Genomic DNA, 20,590 nt, shown 5'->3' with positions numbered 1-20,590 from the left:
ATAATTTTTTTAATCTTATAATGTCATTATAATCTTATTGCACAATAATTTATTTAATCATACCGTGTTATGAGCATTTAGGTTGTTTCCAAAGTTTTATTCTTATAAATAATGCTGCAATGAACATATTTGTATAAAGAGATTTTGCCTTTGGAAGATTTATTTCCTTAGCCTAAAATCCCAGTGAGACATAGGTCAAAGGGTACGCACATTTTTATGGCACTTGAGATATAAAGGCATATCTTTTTTGATGGCTTCAACTATTAATGTTCCCTCTGTCACATTCTACATGTAATCACACAGAAAATCCTGTAAATATCTTTTTTCCCTTTCCACTGTTAGTGCCTCAGTTCATGCCTTCATCATTTTTCACTTCTTCCCCTTCAACATCCCCCGGATGGCTTTGCTTTCACCAGCCTTGCCTATGTGAAACTCAAATGCTTCCACAGTGAATCTGACAACATCACGCTCTGAATTAAAATTCTTTAATGGTGCCTACTTCCCATAGAATAATTAAAACATCTTTGGTCCTGCTGATTATACTGAGTTTTAGAGTAGTGGCTAAATATATGTTTACGGCATGTTTGAATCTCATCTTCCCTTCTTGGAATGCTATTTCCCCTACTCCTTGTCTACTCGAATCTCTATCCATTCTTGATCTTCATATTCAATATCACTTTCTTCTAAAAGCCTTTCCTGATCACTCCAACTCTGAAGTGTGTTTTGCTCGCTTCTGTCAAATGGGTTTATAGTACACCCCTGTGTTCTACCTCTGAGGATCATTGTGAGGCTGATAGGCGTTGACATGTGTGAGTGCATTTGGTAAATTAGAAACCATGTGTAAATATAAGGCATTCCTAGTGTGAGACGATGTTTCTTTCTTTCCAAAGAAGCCCACACTAGTGGATAAGCAGCTAGGCTAGCCAGCTTTTATGAACATGGGAATGGGAATAATTTTCTCCATGTGAACATGCAGTAGGAAGATGCTGGGAGAGGACTGTTGACTGATAAGGATCCATGTCTCCTAAACCCAAAGAGAGAGAGCTGAGCATGCTTGATAAAATGCAATGGCTGTTAGTCTCTACAATATCTACATGGGTTTCTTCAGGCTATGCTACTCAAAATGTGGTCTTTGGACCAGCTGCGTTAGCATCACTTGGGAGCTTATGAGAAATGCAAATCTCAGACCACACCTCCATCTTCTGAATCTGATTTTGTATTTTAACAAGGTTCTCTGCTCCAGTGCTAAAGTTTATAAACCCTAAGTGACAGTAAAGTGAATGTTCCTCATGAAGTGCCCAATTGGCACTAGGGGAAAAATTGATTCTGACTTATGTGCTTTCTCCATCTCTATCTTGTGTGTATGTCTGTGTGTGCGTGGTGGGTGGGGTTTGGGGGTGGGATATAAGCACAGGCTGATGTTATGAATTCCACCTCCCAGATTGTAAAACTGAGAAATCATATGATTGGAAACATGCTATCAGGTAAATTTCCAATTAGGTTTCTGATATATGGTGAATATTCATTTTATTTTATTTTAAATTGTAGTTAGAACACTTAACATGAGATCTGGCCCCTCTTAACAAATTTTTAAGTGTACGATACAGTACTGTTAACTATAGGCACAATGTGGTACAGCAGATCTCTAGAACTTACTCATGTTGCATAACTGAAACTTTATGCCTGTTAACAACTACTCCCTATTTCTTCCTGCCCCCAGCCCTTGGCAACTACAATTCTGCTCTCTGCTTCTATGAGTTTGACTATTTTAGGTGCCTCACATAAGTGGGATCATGCTGTATTTGTCTTTCTGTGACTGGTTTATGTCACCATCGTGTCCTCCAGGTTCATCCAAGTTGTCTCATATGGAAGGATTTCCTTTTTCTTAAGGCTGAATAATATTCCATTGTGTGTATATACCACATTTTCTTTATCCATTCATCCACTTTTGGATACTTACGTTGTTACCATATCTTGGTATTGTGATTAACGCTGCAATGAACATGGGAGTGCAGATATCGCTTTGAGATCCTCATATCAAATTTTTGGATATACATCCAGAAGTGGGATTGCTGGATTGTATATTAGCCCTGTATTTAATTTTTTGAGGAAGCTTACTACTGTTTTCCATAATGGCTACACCATTTCACATTCTTGCCAACAGCACACAAGGGTTCTCTTGTGTAGTCTCTTATGATCCTTTTTATTTCTATGGTAACAGATGTAATATTTCCTCTTTCACTTCTGATATCATTTATTTGAGTCTTCTCTCTTTTTTTCTTAGTCTAGCTAAAGGGTTTTCAATTTTGTTCATCATTTTTAAAAACCCAACTCTTAATTTTGTTGATTTTTTCATTCTCCATGTTGTTTACTTCTGCTTTAATCTCTATTATTTCCTTCCTTCTGCTAACTTTGGGCCAAGTTTTTCTTTCTTTTCTGGTTTTTTGAGGTTTAGGGTTAGGTTTTTTTTAAAGACCTTTCTTCTTTTTTTAAGACTTTTTAAAAATTTTTTTCCTTTTTCTCCCCAAAGCCCCCCTGTACATAGTTGTATATTCTTCGTTGTGGGTCCTTCTAGTTGTGGCACGTGGGACGCCTCAGCGTGGTTTGATGAGCAGTGCCATGTTCGCGCCCAGGATTCGAACCAACGAAACACTGGGCCACCTGCAGTGGAGCGCGAGAACTTAAGCACTCAGCCACGGGGCCAGCCCCGATCTTTCTTCTTTTTTAATGTAGGTTTTATCACTATAAACTTCCTTCTTAGTACTGCTTTTGCTGCATCCCATAAGATTTTGTTATGTTGTATTTTCATTTTCATTTGTCTCAAGTAATTTTCTGATTTCTCTTCTGATGTCTTCTTTGACCCAATGGTTATTCAAGAGCGTGTTGTTTAATTTCCACATATTTGTGAATTTTCTAGTTTTCTATTACTGATTTCTAGTTTTATTCCATTGTGCTTTGGAAAAGATATTTGGTATGATTTAAATCTTCTTAAAATTGTTAAGACGAGTTTTATGACTTAACACGTGCTGTTTCCTGGAGAACGTTCCGTGTGTGCTTGAGAAGAATGTGCATTTTAATGCTGTTGAGTGGAATGCTCTGTATATGTGTGTTAGGTCTGTTTGGTCTATGATATTGTCTAGTCTTCCATTTCCATGTTGGTCTTCTGTCTGGATGTTCTATCCGTTGTTGAAAGTGGGTTATTGAGGTCTTTTAGTATTATTGTGTTACTATCTATTTCTCCCTTCAGATCTGTCAACAGGTTCTCTGTTGTTGGGTAGATATATATTTAGAATTGTTATATCTTCTTGATGAATCGATTCTTTTATCATTATATAATGTTCTTCTTTGCCTCTAATAACAGTTTTTGACTTAAAGTTTATTTTGTCTGATATAAGTACAGTGATTTCTCCTTCTTTTTTTTTTTTTTACCATTTATATGGAATACCTTTTTCCTCTCTTCACTTGTAGCCTATGTTTGTCCTTAAATCTGAAGTGAGTCTGTTGTAGATAGCCTATAATTTGTTCTTGGTTTTTTGAATGTATTCAGCTATTCTTTTGATTGGGGAGTTTAACATATTTATGTTTAAAGTAATTATTCATAGGAAAGTATTTACTATTGACATTTTGTTAATTGTCTTCTGTTTTGCTCCTCTTTTCTTCTCTTGCTTTCTTCCTTTTTCATATTGTTGATTTTTTGTAGTAATATTCTTCGATTTCTTTCTCTCTGTTTATCTTCTATAGGTATTTCCTTTGTGGTTACCATGAGGCTTATATAAAATATCTTACATTTATGAGTCTATGTTAAGCTGATAACTTTACTTCTATCATGTATAAAAGCTCTATACTTTGACTTCTTCCCCCTCCACACTTTGTGGTATTGATGTGACAATTTACATTTTTTTTTAATATTGTGAATCCATTATCAAATATTTGTAGTTATTGTTATTCTTAATTCTTTTATCTCTAAACTTTCGTATTAAAATCAAAAGTGATTTACACACCACCATTACAGTATTGCAGTATTCTGTATTTGTCTATATATTTACTTTTACCAATGAATTTTATACTTTCATATAATTTCTTATTACTGTTTAGCATTCTTTCAACTTGAAGAACTCACTTTAACATCATACACGTTGCTAACCTTTCAATTTAATTTAATTTAATTTATTGAGGTGAGTGTAACATCAACCATTTTAAAGTATATAATACAATGGCATTTAGTACATTCACAGTGTTGTCCAACCATAACCTCTATCTAGTTCCCAAACATTTTCTTCACCCCAAAGAAGACCTCATATACACCTGTTAAGCAGTCACTCCCCATCCTTCTCCTTCTAGCTCCTGGCAACAACCAATCTGCTTTCTGTTTCTATGGATTTTCTTCTTCTGGTTATTCCATGTTAATGGAATCACACAATATGTGACTTTTTGTGTCTGGTTTCTTTCACATAGCCTCCTGGTTTTTAGGTTTATCCATGTGGTAGCATGCATCATTACTTCATCCCTTTTTGTGGCTAAATAATATTCTATTTTGTGGATATATCACATTTTGTTTATCCATTCATCCATTGATGGACATTTGGATTGTTTTCAACTTTTGGCTATTGTGAATAAATTGCTTAACTTTTGGCCCCATTTTCCTCATCTGCAGAGTGGGGATAATAATTTATTGCTCTCAGGGTCATGTGAAGACTGGAGCTACTGCAGATCATGTGTCTGGCTCAATAAATAGAAGCTATTGGAATCATCTTTTTGTGTGTGAGATCAGAGAGAAAGAGTATTAAAATAGGCCCTCAATAGGTTTGAAGACAAGATGAATGTTTCTATTTTTTAAACCATTAAAGACTTATCAGTTCCTCTCACCTTGTCCCATCTTCCTATCCATGTTCAGGTTACAAATCTCAGATTTCAGGTCTCCTTGCTATTGGAATCATTCATCCTTTTGCTAATATCTTTACCCATCTGCTTCCTCTTTTCCTCCTAGTTTTATTCATTTATTGTTTCACTCATTCATCTGTCAGCATATACCAGGCTCAGTTTTAGGTGCTGGGCTACAGAAGGAAAAAAATTAGACTGAGTCTGAGATCTCTTCCATGGTGTTATATTCTGGGGTTGGGAGGAGGAGAGACAAAAAACAAAAAAATAAATGAACCATACATCAGGTGGTGATATACACTAGTAAGTAAAATAAAGCAGAGAAAGGGGATAGAGGGGGGTTAAACTGGGTTAGAGGGTGAGGATGGGTCTCTTTCATAATATAACTTGAGCAGAATCTTGAATAAGGACTATGAAGCACCTTTCTGGAATAACCTCCTGGGAGGGAAGAGAGAAGCTGTTAGAGTGTTGAGCAGAGTGACATGAGCTGACTTTCATCAGATGAATCACCCTGCCTGCTGCCGTGGAATAATACCATTGACAATTGTCATCTCTGTCTCCCTCCTTGGTTCTTTTCTCTGAGATTTTTCCTCATGAGCCCTTCCTGAAAGTTCACTTTCTTGATGAAATCTTTCAGATTCAGCTTTGAAAGCTGAGGCCATCCCTTTCTCCTTACTCCACCTCTCAATAAGAAGGAAAACACTACACAAAGGAAGCTTTCACCTCTGAATTTTCACCATCTCAATAGCCTCAGGTGACAAGGACCTGTGGCTGGAGGCCATTGCTTCCTTCCTGGTTCAAAGTGAGGACTTCCCTGAGCTTTGTCTTCACTGGTGCCTAAGGTGTGGGAATCAGGGAGAATCTTGGAGTCTTTTCTAGAGCAAGGCTGCCTTTCTGTCTTTGCCAATGTTAATTTTCCTGACTAAATTTAGAAATGGGGAAGATTACTTGTGGCAACAGAAGTAAAAGCTCTATAGATATCCAGTTCCCCTGGGGATTTGTATTTGGGAATTCTATACCCTAGTTCTGCCTCCCCAAGGCCCCCTACTTTCTCCCAAGGGCATTCCATCAGCAGTCAGGATGATGTGACATGGTGGAAAGAGCATTGGACTGGGAGGCAGAAGGTCTGAGGCTTAGTCTGGACTCATACTTGCTAGCCGTGGTTTTGTTAGTGGAAAGGTGGTAGAGCAGAGTGATAGAGAATAGTATGAGCCCTGGAGTCAGACTAGCAAGTTTGAGTGTCTGGCTCCACTAGTTACTGGTTATATGTCTTGGGCAAATTGTTTAGCTTCTATATTTCATATTGTCCTCATCTACAAAATGGAAATAATAATTGTACCTACCACAGAGGACTACTTGAGTATTAGGTGAGATAATTGAAGTGAAAGCACTTAGAAGAGCGTCAAGTGAGCAGTAACCTTTACAGTTAATATTGTTGTTGACAAGTCAATCATCTAAGTTATGTCCAAGAGCTGGCAATCACATCATATGTGGAACATTCTATAGACTTGACCCAATGTTTGGCAGAGAGAAAAGAAGGCAGGTAGGTTGTTTTTCTTCAGTCATGTAAAGGATTGTCACATGAAAGAGATGCTGCTTCTGAGTTGCTTAGAAAGTTTTTTGGAGTTTAATTCAAAATAATGGAGAACTTTTAATATAATCAATCGGGCATGAGAACTGGAATGACCATTTTGCAAAGCAGTGAGTTCTCCATCATTGAAAGAATTCATGCAAAGATGGGCTTTTTGGTTGGATTAGCATAGAAGAAATTCCCTTCTCTGACATGTGGCTTTAGAAAAGTAGGAGGAGTCTCTTCTCCCCATAACAATCTAAAAGTTATATCCTCAACCCCCTTCATACTCTTTCTGTTCTTTTGACCTCACCTAAGGGAATGGCTGAGTGTTTTCCAAACAGGCATGCTGGTGTCAGTGGTGGTCAAGGCTGGTGGGGCCATTTTTCAGACAAGGAAACTGATGCCAAAAGATAATTGCATTGGACCAGAAACAGCAAGTTAAAAGGTTCAAATCAGTTGATGATTGGGAACGTGAATGCTCCCAGAGCACCCCTGAAGCCTAGCAATAAGATGTAGTTAACAATAGGAAAGCATGCAAGTCAATATAGAAAGTTTACTTTACAAAAACCACAGATGACTGTTTGCGGAGATCCTGAAATGTTCACACACAGCCCTTGCCACCGCTGTCAGCTTCTCTGCTTGCTGTTACCACATTTCCTGACTTTAAGTAACAGGGTATACTTTGGAATCAGGTTTAGATGTTAGAACCCACAATCACTAACGTGCGGTCATAATATAAAATGGTGGAGTTGAAAGTGTCCACTTAGATGTGCCTAGAACATCTCTTATGTCCTCCCCCACTGATCTCCTGTCTTTCCCTGCTTGTATGACTAGTTGTCTTAGTCAGTTTGGGCTGCTATAACAGAATACCATAGGCTGGGTGGCTTAAACAACCAACATTTATTTCTCCTGGTTCTGGAGGCTGAAAGTCCAAGATCAGAGTACCAGCATGGTCGGGTTTGGGTGAGGGCTCTCCTCCTGGTTCATAGGTGGCTGCCTTCTCGCTGTATCGCCACATGGCAGAGAACACTCTGGTTCCCTTTATCTCCTTATAAGGGCACTAATACCATCAAGAGGACTTCAGTGTCATGATCTCATTTAAACCTAATTATCTCCCAAAGGCCCACTTCCAAATACCATCCCACTGGGGATTAGGGCTTCAACATATGAATTTGGGGGACACGAACATTCAGCCCATGGCACTGCTCTACTTACTAGCTTCTTGGCCTTTACCCTTGCTGTTGCTTTTATCCAGAACATCCCCACTTCCATATCTACATCTTTCTCTCCTACATCCTTCAGGCCTTTCCTCAAATATCACTTATGTCTTATCGGTGAGGCCTTCCCCGATCTCCTCATTTAAAATTACCTCCCATGGCCCTCTCCATCCTCTCTTCCTATTTATTTTTTAACATAGCATTTATCATCTTCTTTCATGGTTGGATTTACCCCCGAAATAGACTTTGTACCAGGAATTCAAGTGTAAGTGGTTTCTTGGGAAGATGTTTCATAGTTACCCCTCCTGAGTGGAGTGGAAGCTAGGGTATTTTTACACCAACTTCCATTAGTCATTGGTTGTAGGCTGCTTGGGGGTGGCGTCTAATGTCCTGCTTCTTCTCAAGCTGGGCAGATAAGCCTTCTGTGACTTTGGAAAAAGCCTCAAAGCAAAGAGATGCAGATCTTGGCCCCTGAAATAGGAGGGAGCACACCAAAATCAGGATATGGTATGATATCCGGGGATATGGGTGGAACACCAATAATATTTGCAATACCATCTGGCATCCATATAGTTTGTTGAGATATATCATATATATCATTATGCTTCTAAAAGAACAATGCTTCCAATTATTGTCCTTGAGAAAGTGCTATGCAGATTTCCTCTATAACCTGAAGTTTCTGGCTAGAACCAGACAAAGAGTTGCTGGAGATGATCACAAATGGCTGAGCAGTCACACCAGGGCTCTGCTCATGCTGCCTTTCTTGAACCTCATGTCGCAAAGAAATATTTGGGAGTTTTATGAAATATTATCCCAGCTGGGCCCACAGGCTCAGTGGACCTCCAGTACATGGAATCTCAAGGTGATCTGTGGCTAAAGGTAGGGCCTGATTTAAGAAAAACAAAAATCCCCACCAGTTTGCAGGTACCAGATTGGTCAGGATGGACCATTGGTGAAGTGAGAATAGACTCCCCAAATGCTGTTTTCTTTCGGATATGATAAACACATTAATCTTCAGTGTTCTTGGGTAGGGAGAGGAGAGAGAGCGAGAGAAAGAGGGACAGGAAGATAGAGATAGTGATAGAGAGAGATAATGAGAGAGAGAAGAGAGGGAAAGGAAGGGAGGAGAGAAGAGGGAAAAGGAGGGTAGGGGAGGGGAGGAAAGAAGAGGAGAAGGGAAAAAGAGAACAAATCCATTCATTTGTCTTACTTAACTGCTGGCCGGCTGCCTTGGTCCTTTACTGCTGGCCTTTTTCAGGCTGGAGATACGGATCCTCTTTGCCAGATACATGAGCTCTCAGTCTTGCTTATTTTTTATAGCCATCCATCCAAATGGAGTTTGTTTTCTTCTGTCCTGAGGCAAGTCCTTGGGGTGGGTGGTGGGGCGGTGGAAGCAGAGACAGAAGGGGGAGTAGAAGTGGTTTCAGAGGCACCGAAATCCTGTCCGTCACACTCTGAATAAATCATCAGCATCACTGGCCACTTAGCTAGAAAGTGAGAGAAGAGACAAAAGCTAGGAAATTATCATTTTATCTACTGTTGTTTTCTCTTCTTTTTAATTTTAAAGGGGAGGTAGATTCTCTCTGTCCATCATATGGTTCATTGAATGAGCTGCTTCCTTGTGGAATGAGAAAAGCCACCAGGAGGCTGAGAGGAGCTGAGCCATAGCTGGGACACTTGGCAGTAGACTAGGGGCTTCACGAGTTCCTGCCAAGAAATCGTGGCCATCAGCTTCTCCCAGCCCTCCTCAGGCCCTCTGCCACACCTGTGGGGTTCCTTTGTCAGAAGATGTCGTGAAACCAACTCGTGCTCCATATTTGAGGAATAGGGTGAGCATAGGCCAATTTCTACCTCAGGATTTACAGCTAGAGAAAGAGATCAGTTGGGTAGATGACAGAGTGGCTTCTCACTTGCCCTCTTCACCCTGTCTCCTGCCTCCTGTTGACTAGTGCAACGGAAGGGCAGGCGATTCACAGAAATCGTATGTGTCAGGACTCCTTGCGTGTGCCGGATGTGGCTGCCAAAGCAAACACATCATGCTCGGCTCAGAGGGAAAGGCAAATAGTATCATTCATGGTTTCTATGACAAGGCAACTCTTAGCATTGTCCTTGGAAATTCATGGCACTTATCTTGTGCTGTACTTGGGATAAAGTGATTTGTTTTTCTGTAGCTGTGCCACCTGCCTTCTATCATGCAGTATTTAAACTGGTGTAAGTTGGTGAATGCTCTCAGACCAAGTGTAAATTACTCCTTTGCTTGAGTAGGTTGGTTTATTCTCTTCCTGAATTAAAATGGCCACAGGACCTTGATTGTCATGGGGTTTTACACTCTTACTGCGAAGTGAGACTGCTCTCAAAATTGTCCTGATGTATACTCTTCTCACAAACAGCATTCTTAAAAAGGAGACAACAACCATCCCCATCATCTACACAAATCTTCCAGGAAATAATACTTTTTGCAATGTTAAATCTCTAATACTGTTACTACAGTTTAAGCCAATAGCATAGTTCAGGTTTCAATGTCTGATACAATGTCACTTCACTTATATATAAAATAGGGGCCATCAATGGCAGCCTTAGCATTGAAATTGAATGCAGCTTATAGACTTTTTTCAAAAATTGCTAGACTATACCCTAAAATCTGTATTTGGCTTTTCTTAAAAATCATGGTCTGTCCCCATGGGGTTCACGTTCCCACCTGCCAATAATCCGCTTTCACCCAGCAGTGGTTTCCTCTCACGTGGCTCCCTGTTATCTCGCTGACCCTGAAGCCGCCTGTCAGTTGTTATTTATTATTTCACTTGCATTGTTGTTTTCCTTAGACTAGAAAAATATTTTTCTGTGCCCATGTTGCCAGGAAAAGTGAGAAAAAAAAGTTAAACTGAAAGAGCCTCATGTTTCTAGGGGAACACCTGGAAGGATTCCAATTGTTAAAGGGAAGAGCAGTTTTTATACCCAGACTTGCTTCACTCTTTCACGGTGCCTTCTGACTGCTGTGTACATTTGTGATTGCCATCCCTGGTGTATCCCATTTCCAACACTTTCTCCACACATTTTGAAAAGCCAGCTCACTGGCTATTGCTTGTCCTCTATCTTACCTCCACTTCTCTATCTCATTCCTTTCATAATGCCTGAAAGAAACTAATGTCAAATGATTCGAGAAAATCAGACCGACTGATGAAAGGTAAGAATTAAAATTCTCCATGGTCATCAGCAAGGGGCGAAAATAAAATTTAGAGATAATAGGAGATGTGCATTTTTTCCTTATTGCTGACAGTGTGGAGAAACAAAGTGGCTACATTTTGAAAAATTACCGTCAGTTCTCATAGAGGACATAGTTTTACTTTTCATCACATATGAGTATAATTTGCATTAATTTTTTTGGGGATCCACATATAAGATTCCGTAAGAATACCGAAGATGGTGACTGTGAATACCCTTCATTTCTGCAAAAGATTCTGATTAGAGATTTTAGGAAAATGCTTTGAAGCAGAAGACAGTTTCCAAAACAGAGGCATGATACATCAAATTCAGAAAGTAGCTTTCTTCTTGTTAGTAAAAAGCCAACAGAAGACGAGAGATTAGAATGCAGATGTGATGATAGTGAAAAAGGCGAATCTTTCCTTGAGTGTTTCATCAACATCTGTAAAGTTCCAGGAGAATTTTATAAATCCCTGTGGGACTGCAGACCACCCCCTGTAGTGCATCCCAGGGCCCTATAACCCCCTTGTGCCCCTCATCCCAGCAAACAGCTCCTCAATGAGCAAAGCATGTCAAACTTAGGCAAACCCCTTCTGTGTCAGAAAGATGATGTTATTCACCCAGAATGAGTCATGGGAAAATTTGGTTTTTAACAGAGATAAGCTATTTAAGAAAACGAACTGTGGAGATCAGGGGGTCAGGAAAGGAGAGACCTTAGAACCTCAAGGAAGGAGCTAATCTGTTCAGGATTTAAAATGAGAGTTATTTTGTAAGAATTTATATTCAAGTTGGCACATGAGTGAAACAGGGGCCAGGGAAAGACTGAGAAGTCAATAGCTAGGAGGGGGACGCTTCCTGGATTTTAGGGAAAGAAAGAAATCTTCACACACGCACACACACCCACACACAGTTATTTAACTTTTGCCATATTTTCTTTATCTTTCACTCTGTGTGTGTACATATATGTGTGCATGTGTGTGTGTATAAACATATATATATATAAACATATACGCATATCTCCTTCCCTCTGTGTGTGTGTATATAAACATATATATATATAAACATATACGCATATCTCCTTCCCTCTGTGTGTGTGCATGTGTGTGTGTATAAACATATATATATAAACATATACGCATATCTCCTTCCCTCTGTGTGTGTGTGTGTATATATATATATATACATATATATATACTTTTTTTCTCAGAAACATTTGATAGACAGTTGCAGATAGCATAAGACTATATTTGTAAACGCTCTAGTGTGCAGCATCTAAGAAGACAGTCATTCTCCTATGTAGCCACAATAGCATAATGGTATCCAAGAAATTTAACATTAGGACAACACTATTATATAATATACAGTTCATGCTCAAGTTTCCAGAATTGCCCCCAAATGTTCCTTCTAACCGTGTATATGATTTTCCTAGACCAGGATTCATTTAAGGATCATGTTTTGCATTTGATTGTCGTGTCTCTTTAATCTTTATTCTAGAATAGTTACCTTGCCTTCCATGACATTGACATTGCTGATGAGTCCGTACCAGTGGTCTTGTGTCTTCCTGTATTTTTTAACTTACATATGTGTGTGTGTGATTCGCTTGCACTAATAGAGAGAGCTCACTGTTTAAGAGCACGGGCTCTGAAGCCAGATGGCCTCAGTTGGAAGCACCGGTAGATTTACTAGCTTTGGGATCTTAGGAAAGCTACTTAACTTCTCTGTGCCTCAGCTGCATCTAAACAATGGTATAAAATGATTGTAACAGGGGCCAGTCCTGTGGCCGATTGGTTAAGTTCTCACGCTCCACTTCCACAGGCCAGAGTTTCACCAGTCCACCTGGGCGTGGACAGGGCACCACTCATCAGGCCATGCTGGGGCGGCATCCCACATAGCACAACCAGAAGGACCTACAACTAGAATATACAACTATATATTGGGGCTTTGGAGAGAAACAGAAGAAAAAAAAAGAGGAAGATAGGCGACAGATGTTAGCTCAGAGCCAATCTTTAAAATAAAATAAAATGGGTCTAATAGTTACATGAATATTCAGAATGATACAGGCACACACTAGTGGCTAGCTGTTGTTTTTGTTATTATTAGAAAATACACTCTAATTCAATCTTATAGCAGCTGGGAGAGTTTCATATGATTCCTGATACGCTTCAGTTGCAAATGACTTGAAAATAATTAATTTTCAATTTCAAATAACAATAATCATAGCAGCATATACTGACTTCTCAAGATAAAATTCTGTAGTTTCTCATTACCATATCCAGTGGCCCAGATTTAAGATCATGCCAACATTATATGGCTAATTATGACACTGGCTAATCGTATACATAGAGATTAACTGTGTGGGTTTGGGATAAAAATATCTTGATTTGCCACCCAGCTTGGCCCCTCAGGAGTTGTTTGGCTGAGCAAATCGCTTATCTCTCGGAGTGGTCATATCCTCACTTGGTAAATGGGTATAATAATGACTATCTCAGAGACATGCTTGTAAAACTCCATGTTCCTGCCCTTGGCACCTGGCATGCCCTTTAAAAGGCTTGCTATTGAAGTATGAGTGTGAAAGCTTCCTTAGAACTAATGAAAATTCTCTCATTAACTTGCTTTCCATAGATGGTAGTAACACTTAATGAAATTGCTAAAAATTATTGAACATCAGTGATTTGATAATAGCCTTAGCCTTAATTTTGACTTAATTTTACTTAATATTAGCTAGACCATTCCATCTCTGTCGTATGTAAGTGTATGGACTGTCTCTAGATGATACATAAATCTGTATCCCAGAGGGTAAAAGTATTTGAAGATTCAAATTAACTTGTAGAAGTCGTTTTATTTTATCACCATTAATAAAAACTTGGTAAACATTTTGAGGAGAGGTGGCACAGCATTGTGGAAAGAATGTGTGCTTTGGAGAGAGAGAAGCTGGCACCACCCCTGTTAGGTATGTAGTACAAAATAACCTAACATTTTTGCACCCTAATTTCTTTTTTCGAGAGAGAGCATATAACGCAGTGCCTAAAATATAGTCACTGCTCAATTAACGCTGCCTCCCTCCCTCCCTTCCTCCTGTTCTCCTCTCTTTTTCTTCCTTCCCTCCTTCCGTCTCTCCTTCCCTCCCTCTCTCCTTCTTTCCCTCCTCTTCCCTCTCCCCTGCCTCCTTCCTTCCTTCCTTTCTTCCCCACTTCCTCCCTCCCTCCTTCCTTCCTTCCCTCCCTGAATTTTTTTCTGTCCTTTCATCTTCCACAACTTTCCTTTTTCCTTTTCCTCTCGCTTGGGTATATAATGCAATGCTAGGTGTATAAGTTATGACCAGGTCCAGGGAAATATATATATTTTTTTGGTGAGGAAGATTGGCCCTTAGCTAATATCTGTTGCCAATCTTCCTCTTTTTGCTTGAGGAAGATTGTCTCTGAGCAAACATCTGTGGCAATCTTCCTCTATTTTGTATGTGGGATGCAACCACAGCATGGCTTGACAAGTGGTGTGTAGGTCTGTGCCCAGGATCTGAATCTGAGAACCCCAGGCCACTGAAGCAGAGCACATGAACTTAACCACTACACCACCAGGCCAGCCCCCAGGGAAATATTTTTAGAGACTTTTTAATAAAGATGCCATCCATTCCCCCTAGTAGCTTGGGACATACTGCATCTGTGTCTCACATGTGTCTCTGACCTTGGCACAAGGGCTTAGGCAAAGGAAGTATCTCCTTTTCTACATGGCAATGGCAGGGTCTTCAGAAAACTCTCTCTCCCTCACAAGTTAGCTGGAGCTCAGTCTTTATTAGAAAATATGACCTTTTGTTCCTCAGTGAGACAGAAACATACAGTGCCAACTCCTTTGCTAATGGGAAAACAACTTAAATATTGCAGTTTTCAACAGAAAACAGGCATAAAATGCCTGAGTGTGTGAGAGGCTGCCCAGGGAAAGAGCTGAGGACACCTCCCCTCCTCATGCAGCACCAGAACAACAAAGACAGAAGCCACTGTGCTGCTGTCATGATCCCATTGAAAGCCTCCTTGTCAGATATGCCCGAGAAGGCAAATGTATGTTTTTGCAAAGTTTTGTATGTGGAGAGGTTAAAGTAGTGGTTTTCAAATATTTAAGTCTCAGAACCTTTTCATACTCTTAAAATTATTGAGAACCCCCAAAAGTTTTTACTATATTAGAAATAATAATAATAATAATAATAAATAAAATAAATAAAAATAAAAATAATAAAAAATAATAAAAAATAAAAAAGCAGAAAAATAAAAAATATATATTAATTCATCTAGAACAATAAAAACATATTACATGTTAACATTCATAATGTGTTTTTATAAAAAAATTATAATTTTTTTTATTGCATTAACATTGATTTATAACATTATATAAATTTCAGGTGTACATTGTTATATATTTCTATTTCTGTGTAGATTACATCGTGTTCACCACCTAAAGACTAATTACCATCCATCACCACACACATATGCCTAACCACACCCTTTCATCCTCCTCCCTCCCCCTTTCCCCTCTGGTAACTAACTACCCATCTAAACTCTGTCGCTACGTGTTTGTTTGTTGTTGTTTTTATCTTCTACTTATGAGTGAGATCATATGGTATTTGACTTTCTCCCTCTGACTTATTTCACTCAGCCTAATGCTCTTAAGATCCATCCATGTTGTCACAAATGGCCAGATTTCATCATTTCTTGCGGCTGGGTAGTATTCCATTGCGTATATGTACCCCATCTTCTTTATCCATTCGTCTCTTGATGGGCACCTAGGTTGCTTCCAACATTAAAAATTTTTAATAAAAATAATTTATAAAAAAGTTAATTCCAAAGCAAGACCATTGTGTGAGAAGTGACATTATTTTACATTTTGTAAATGTCTTTTAAATCTGGCTTAATAGAAAACAGCTAGATTTTCGTATCATCCTTTGCATTCAATCCGTTGTGATATGTTACTTTGATTGAAGTATATGAAGAAAAGCCAGCTTCATGCAAACATGTAGTTGGAAAGGGTATTTTAATATTTTAATAGCCTATTCAGATAACTATGAACATTCTTCTTTGATACCGCACTGAAACTCAACAAGCAGTAGCTCTTTTCAAGTCAGTTGCAATGTGGAATCTGAAACCACATCAGTGAACTTTGGGGAGTCTGTTGCATTAACATCCATCATCTGACATTGGGCTTCAAGTGGGTCTTTTACACATGAATGATTCAGTCATTTTGAAAATATTTGTTCACTGAATTAACAGTCTTCCAAATGGTGACACACATCATTATACAATATCAAAAAAAAATCACATTTGTTAATACCATTATCTTTAAGTATTGGGTACTGTCAAGCTCACAGTGATGAATTTTCTAAGTTTCTAAGTTTTTCTGGAAAGCTCAAATTTTATCATTGACAACAAATGCTGTCAGTTGTTTTCCTTGACATGACAGGCTTAGTTCATTCATTTCTGAGATGATATCTGTCAAATACCCAAGTCTGAGTAGCTAGAGTGTGTCATTCTTTCTTTCAAGTAAGACTGACGTTCTCCAAAAAAATAAAGAGAGAAGCAGCTGATCGAACTTGCAAGTCGAACAATCACACTTGTGCTTTTTCTGTCACAACCACTGTACTTGGAATATGAGGAAAAGTGTTTATGTGAACTTTCCATTTCATCACACAGTATAAAAGATTTGTACTCAACATTTGTGATTTTCTAAAATTAATATGTTTTACTGCTTCATTAAGGATGTTCTTAGGTGAAACTGGCTGTTTCGATTTTCCCCTGTGAATATGAGTCTGTGAGGAATACCATGACTGCTAGCACGGTGTGGGCCCTGTCTTGATTTATGCTAAAATGTCAGCAGTTTTACCCACTATGGCTTGTATCAGTGCAGATATCAACACAGTGAAAAAGGAAATCACTATTACTATTAAGCTACTATTATTAAGAAAATGGTTGTGAGAGGCTGGCCCCGTGGCCGAGTGGTTGGGTTCGCGGGCTCCGCTGCAGGCGGCCCAGTGCTTTGTTGGTTCGTGTCCTGGGCGCGGACATGACGCTGCTCATCAAACCACGCTGAGGCAGCGTCCCGCGTACCACAACTAGAGGGACCCACAACGAAGAGTATACGACTATGTACCGGGGGGCTTTGGGGAGAAAAATGAAAAAATAAAATCTTTAAAAAAAAGAAAAAAAGAAAATGGTTGTGACCTTGTAGTGCCAGCTCTGACAGGATCTTAAGTAACCCCAGTGGTTTGTGGAGCTCACGTTGAGAATCACTGTGTTAAAGACTATGGGTCAATTCAGTTTTAATTCTGCTGGCATGCTTTCTGCTAGGCTTCAGGGAGAACGCTCAATTGTCTGAAACCTAATCTTGGGGAGCTAATAAGCTGGTGGAGAAAACAGACCTCCACTGAACTAGGTAAAAACCATGCTTAACCCTGGTACTGTGGATGCCGAGGAGGGAGTACTTCTTTTGTCTTGGGGAGGTTGGGGAAGGCTTCTCAAAAAGATCATTTGTGCTGGGTCTTGCAAACAGCTGGGATTTCCATGTTACAAGCAGAGGCATTAGCCCATCCATATACATATGTAAGTATATGAACCCTTAGGGAATGGCAAGGAGCCTGGGTTGGCTGGATGATAGGGTGCGTCAGAGTAGGTGTTCTTATCAAACTGGAAAGGTAGGTGGGGGCTGGTTTGAGGGGACGCTGAAGCTTTTGGGAATACATAGCTTTTCTATGTCGCATTGAGCAGATATACTAATTGAGCCTAGAGCAGTGGTTCTAAGTGTGGTCCCTGAGCCAGCAGCATCAGCATCACCCAGAACTTAAAAATACAAATTCTCAGGCCCCATCAAGACCTATTGAATCAGAAACTGGGGGCACCCAGCAATCTGTGTCTTGATAATTTCTTCTTAAGACTCTAATGCCTACTAAAGTTTGAGAACCACTGGCCTAGAGTATGTTTCATTAAAGAGAGGTCTCACCTGCATCAGAATCACCTTGAGGTGGGGGGTTGGGGGGAGTGTTATACCTGTATGTAGCCAGAGCTACAGAATCAGAACCTCTGAAACAGACCCAGGGGCCTGGATGTTTGCAAGCTAGCCACATGATTCTGGTTGAAGTATGAGCATCACTGACCTAGCAGAGTCGAAGCTCAAGAAAAATTTTCCTAGTTTTTGCCAAATATTATATTTTGGTAGAAGGACTTTTGGAGAAAGGGATATAAACTTACGTTTCACCTAATTTGTATTTCAAGTCACTATCTATTTATTTGCCTTTTTACATGGTTGTAAGTGAACCGTGAATTCTGTGGAGATTCACCAAGTAGATCTACCAAGTATATCACTCTTCTGATCTTTACAACTAATGATCTTTACAACTTGTAGCGTGGAGTTGGGGGTGGGAGAGAAGTAGCTGACTAAATGCGTAAATAATTGCAAAACACAGTAAGATTGTCTGACAGAAGAGATTAGCAGAATGAAGGCACGTATTGTAATTTCCTTGGGAGATTTTATCTTTTGGTAGTTACTAAGAGCATCTAGATAATTAGTTTCGTTTTTCTCCAAGCTAAGCATATGATGAGAGACACCCACATCTTAATTCCCTTAAGTAGTTACTCTAATCAGATGTATTATTTTCTCAATTTCTATAGTAAACTTAAGATAAATATAATGTAGCTGGATGTTAAGTGGATAGTAATTTGCTAGGCACTTCAAAATATAGAGCATCCCATAGATCTGTGGGAGGTAAGGGAAAGTCCATTGGGGATTTAGTTTATGTGTATGAACCTAGAAAGCGAATCGTATTAGAGGATAATTGACCAGCAAGTAGACATCTTGTAGACATCCTGTGCAGTTGTTCATGAATGGGACAGGATAGAGGAGTGGGCAGAACCAGAAGAAGGGCAGAGTTTAAGGAGGAATGGATATTTGAATCTTGCAGGATTTTTTTAACCTTTCTTCTTCCAAAAGGAAAATAAAAGCCATTTAATATGCTTTTAGATATAAACCTTTTAAAGGAAATAGAAAAGGTTAGTTATTCCACAGTACTTGGCTAGTATCTTTAGTTTAAAAATGGCTGGACTTTTGTTCTCAGTGTTTTGTAAAGAGCTTTGGGATAAATGTTACCCTAAAGTTAGAAAAAAGACAGTACTACATACTCAATTCCAGAGTCTTTCCCCTGCTATATTTGTCAGAGACCATGCAAATAAAAAGGTTTCAGTGATTAGATAAACTTAAAAGAAGTCCATTCTTTATTTGGAGGAAAGTTTCACATAACCACAACAGTCTTTTGAAAGTTCCAGCAAACTGAATTTAATTTAGGCATTTAACTTAGGCCTCCCACAATGTAGAGAAAAGGTGGGGTTGAGGATAGAAGAAATGGGTTCTCAGAGCCCACGTCAAGGCACTTCAGTCGGGAGTCTATGCTTCTTGTAGATACTTTCTGGTCCTATTTGCGTTGGGGCATTGGTTTCTGGGTGCTTGACAGAAAATGAAACTACCCCAAGCGGTACTCTAACTGATTCACAGATGTTGCAAGCAGCTGCAGAGCACTTGGAGTTGGCCCCGGGGCAGGGGATATGCTGCCTAAATGCGTTAAAACTGATTGAAGCACAGAGCTGCATCAGAAAGCATAGTTCTGGCCTTTAGTCTGAAAGAAAATCTGCCCATGACAGTTTAGAGACACACACTGTTTTAAGGACTCATTGGGAAGAACTTGACTGTGCATTAATCAAGGAAAGCAAGTGCCAGCCCACTGGACTCGGCATCTTCTCTGCTTTAGAACTGTCCAACTTTGTAATGTCGGCTATGTTTCCCAGCAGGAGGAAACGCTGTTTCTGTTGATAGGCAATTGCAACCTCCCTGATCATCTGGAAGGAGCAGTTTAAGTAAGCATGTGCCTGATGTGGCTTTCTTGCCAAAACTTGCCGTACTTGAATAAGTATCCCCTTAAACGTTCGTATTATTATGGATGCCTTCTTTCAAATTAAGCTAAAATTTATTGGGAACCTTCTATATGCAAACCACTGTGTGTGCTTGCTTGACCTGGTGGAAGGCTCCAAAAAAAAAAGAGCTGGCCCCCATCCCTTGGAATTTACAACTCAGTCGAGGAGGACAAATAAATGTGTAAACAACTTTAATACAAAGAAGATTCTGATGTATGTGCTACAATGGAGGCGAAGAAAAACCATCTCACAAAGAACATAAACACACGAAACATGCACACAATCTCGTGCACACGTACACTGAGTGGATTGCACATTTCTAAAGCAAGTCCTGTTCATCACATTATGTATCTCCAGTCCTTGTGTCATAGTTTCATTGAAGGAGAGGGAGGCACCTTTTTCTGTGAATACTTGCATTTTTAGGGTAGATTAAAGCGTATTCAGGAGATTTATTTATTATTCAATGACAGTAGATAAATAACAGTTTAAAACCTCGGACAAATTTTACCATACGATCTTGTGATCATTTAGAAATATTGTTCCCCAAATCCAGATCTGAGCACTCCTTGTCTACACAGAGGAGATAAATACGTGTTATAAACACGATTCATGAATGTGAAACATTCAATGAAACCTGAAGTATGGGTGGAATCTAATGAGGTCAACCTGAAGGTGGGAGCATGCTGACCAGGTGGAGATTTGGGGCAGTTTTTCAGATCCTGTGGAGCGTGCCAGGGGAGAGCCTTTAAGACAGAGACATTCTCAACAGCAACAGCATCACC

General features: G+C 39.4%; 1 long non-coding RNA gene across 1 annotated transcript; it reads right to left on the bottom strand.

Annotated features, from left to right (window-relative positions):
• Positions 1 to 7,811: 7,811 nt before the first annotated feature.
• On the bottom strand, positions 7,812 to 9,572 carry LOC124244637 (uncharacterized). The gene is made up of 3 exons (XR_006890073.1): positions 9,434 to 9,572; positions 8,879 to 9,155; positions 7,812 to 8,139 (listed from the first exon to the last, which is right to left on the bottom strand). It is a non-coding gene; the product is annotated as an uncharacterized LOC124244637 (long non-coding RNA).
• Between the last annotated feature and the right edge of the window lie 11,018 nt (positions 9,573 to 20,590).

This window comes from Equus quagga, chromosome 9 (genome assembly GCF_021613505.1).
Source record: "Equus quagga isolate Etosha38 chromosome 9, UCLA_HA_Equagga_1.0, whole genome shotgun sequence".
NCBI classification, from domain to species: domain Eukaryota; kingdom Metazoa; phylum Chordata; class Mammalia; order Perissodactyla; family Equidae; genus Equus; species Equus quagga.
This window is presented reverse-complemented; position numbering and strand designations above follow the sequence as displayed.